The sequence below is a fragment of the Piliocolobus tephrosceles genome, chromosome 12 (assembly GCF_002776525.5).
Source record: "Piliocolobus tephrosceles isolate RC106 chromosome 12, ASM277652v3, whole genome shotgun sequence".
NCBI lineage: Eukaryota > Metazoa > Chordata > Mammalia > Primates > Cercopithecidae > Piliocolobus > Piliocolobus tephrosceles.
In genome coordinates, this window is record NC_045445.1 from 102,451,623 (window position 1) to 102,454,855 (window position 3,233).

Below are 3,233 nucleotides of genomic sequence, written 5' to 3' on the forward strand. Positions count from 1 at the left end.
ACCATCATTCTGCTCTCTACTTCTGTGAGTTCACCTCTTTTAGATTGACTTATAAGTGAGACCATGTGGTATTTGTCTTTCTGTGCCTTGCTTATTTCACTTAACATAATGTCCTCCAGGTTTATCTATACTGTTGAAAATGACACAATTTCCCTCTTTTAAAGGCTGAATTGTATTCCATTTTGTATCTATACTGCATTTTTTAATTGTTTTACTTTTAAGAGTACCATGCTTTTTATATTTCCTTATTAAGGAAATATTTTCCTTTGTCTCCTTATAGACTATTCATAATTTTAGCTTTTATTTGAGGTTTATGATGCATTTCTAACTAATTTTCATGTATGGTATAAAATAAGGGTTGAGATTCTTTTTATTTGCATGTAGATTTCTAATTTTTTTCCAGCACCATTTCCTGAAAAGACTATCTTATTCCTACTTAATTACATTGCTCTCTTTTAAGAAAATAAATTAACCATATATGCATGGGTCTATTTCTATTCTATTGATAGGTATGTCTGTCCTCATGCCAATATCACACAATCTTGATTACTAAAGACTAAAGTTTAAAATAAGACTTGAAGTCAGTAGTTTAAGTCCATCAACTTTATTCTTCTTTTTCAAACCTTATTCGGTTTTATTTTTTGGTTGACAGTTTATTAAATATACTACATTTGTACTTAATGCTGTAGTTTTAAAAATTATTCACACATGGACTTAGTAAAAATGCACTTTATAGAAAACCAACTGCAAGACCAAAATGAAAATAAGAACACACTTATTGCACATGTATTAGATAAACTGCTGAAATGTTATGAATTAATTTAACCTGTACGTGTGCTTAATGAAGGTGATCATGAAATATTAGGTGGTTTGATTTACTTAAATTTGACACCAGACCGTGACTTCAAAAGTGTTAATGTTGAAATGTAGATGCAAAACCATCTATTAGCAAAATCGTTTAATCTATTAGTCTTTGAAAAACAGAATAAAGCATTGTTTTTCTTTTTAAAGATACTTTCCAAAATCCATTCTCTATGCACTTGTTCTCCCATTCAAAGAGTTAGTTGTGCAGGCTGATGAGGCAAAAAATCAATTCCTTTTAAAAAAAATCCTAACAAACTAGAGCCTACTTACAAAACATGCAAAGGGAGAATTTTAAGTAGGTATTACTGCAGAACTGGTTAAAAGTGAATACAGCTGAGTGACAGAATATACCTTTCCTCTGACAATACAGGTCCTTCCCCCTTCTCTCTGGAAGAAACACATCATTGGGGCATGGACTATATAACGGCATCAAATGCAAAGACAGAAACAAAGAAGTTTGCAAGTTCTCTATATTTCTAGCTGTTGAGGTCATATGTTTAAGAGCTGAAGTTACCTCTAGCGGCGAAACCAGAGCCAGGTATTAAGCAGCCAGAATCCTATGGTAATTGAATACATGACCATTTCTCTCTTGGCACGTTCTTTGTTCTCCTCTTCTAGATGTTGTAAGCGTCTATTTAGTTTGATTATCTGTCGTCTTAACGAAGCTGCACCTGCACCAGTCACATCATCCAAAGTTCCTTCACTTGTATCTAGGTTCGAAGTGCCATACCTGATGTTGTCACGGTGCAGATTAGAAGTGGTAGCAGCAGACCTGCCAAACTGCACAGGTCTGTGATTTTCACCCATCACATTCACGATATGCTGGTAAGCCCTACGAGTGGAAGACTGGATAAATGACAGAATGCCATGAACAGAGGAAAAATTAGTTCTATTTTCGGGTAACATCTTGGGAAGACAGATCCAAGCTTCTTATGGTGATGGTGTCACGATGAAATAACTCCTGATCAACTGTCTATTTTGGTCAACAACATTTTCACTCAAAAAGCAGTCTCTTTTTAGCTTGCCAACCACACAGATTTCTTCATTTTGAAGGGTTGAAGGAGGTCTTTCTAAATCCTGAAATTCTGGTGGTCTTCCACTTGAAGTACATGAAGTGGTGGTTTTAGTGCCAGAGGTTTAAAGGGAGTTGACTGAATAAGATCAAGATCCACTGGTCTTCAAAACAGAATGTCTCTGTTGTTCTCTGCTGTAACAATCCTCTCTAGAACCTGCATCATCACATTAGCATTTAGAACTCCTTCTTGGAATTCTTGTTCCAAGTCACCATTTGATGATGCTGACTTAATTTTTCTGGGACCCTCATTTGCTGACTAATATCTTTATTGTATTCCATTTCATACTGAAATTGACTAATTTCTTCCATCTCAGCACCAGTAGGAGAAGGAAGTGCTTCCCTACTCACCAAATATGTACCAGCTACTACTTGCTGTTTGACACTATCTGCTCCCTTGCTCCATATTAAATGCTTTAATTTCATTCAAAGTGCATGTGCTGGGTTTTGAGCCACTTTTGTTCCTCTGGGTCTATAGAGAGTTCTTGGTGAGAGCTGCCAGGGTGGGTGCTCTCAGAGGCCATTAGCAAAATGCAGGAAAGAGCCAGGACAAAGCACCTGTCAGGTTGGCCTGTGGCAGACTAGGAGAGCCTCATTTGGTTATTTTAGATACTTTATAATTTCTTATAAATTTTACAATAAGCTTTCCAACTTCTATGAAACAACTTGGTGGAATTTAGATTGTGATTACATAAAATGTATCATCTATCTATCTATCTATCTATCTATCTATCTATCTATCTATCTATCGTCTATCTATCTAGATATCCCTCTCTCCACCTCTACTCACTACTCACTATGACAACTTTTTCTTTACTGCATAACTGTGCTTCCCCTGGAATAAATACTTTTCTTGTTTCTTTTGTTTCCTTAGTTTTCTATGTATTTACACATACTTTTGCTTCCAGACTCTTCTTCATTCCTTCTCTCAATAAATTTGAATACATTAGCTATTCCATCAGTTTTGTCTTTTTAAACAGAAATATCTCTTAACAAACCTCTGATCTGCTTAAATATAGACAGCTTGCTCCCTAGGCCTGTTGAACACTCTCATCCTATAATCTTCCTTTGCCACCATCTTGGGTATTTTTTTTTTTTTTTTTGCCACCTTCTTGACTTGGTTCCCCTGTTGCCTTATATATTCCTCTTCCTTGATTTACCATCTTTCTTAGTGACCACATACTCTAGTAGTTTCCCCAGAAAGAGGGCATGGGAGGTAAAAATTTTAAGACTACATATATATATATACACTTAAAATATATATATATATGTTCTTTAAAAAAAAATATATATATAA

The 3,233-nt window shown here is 35.2% G+C and overlaps 1 pseudogene; it reads right to left on the reverse strand.

The window, feature by feature from the left end:
- Positions 1-1,380: 1,380 nt before the first annotated feature.
- On the reverse strand, positions 1,381-2,248 carry LOC111536434 (annotated as a pseudogene).
- Positions 2,249-3,233: the final 985 nt, after the last annotated feature.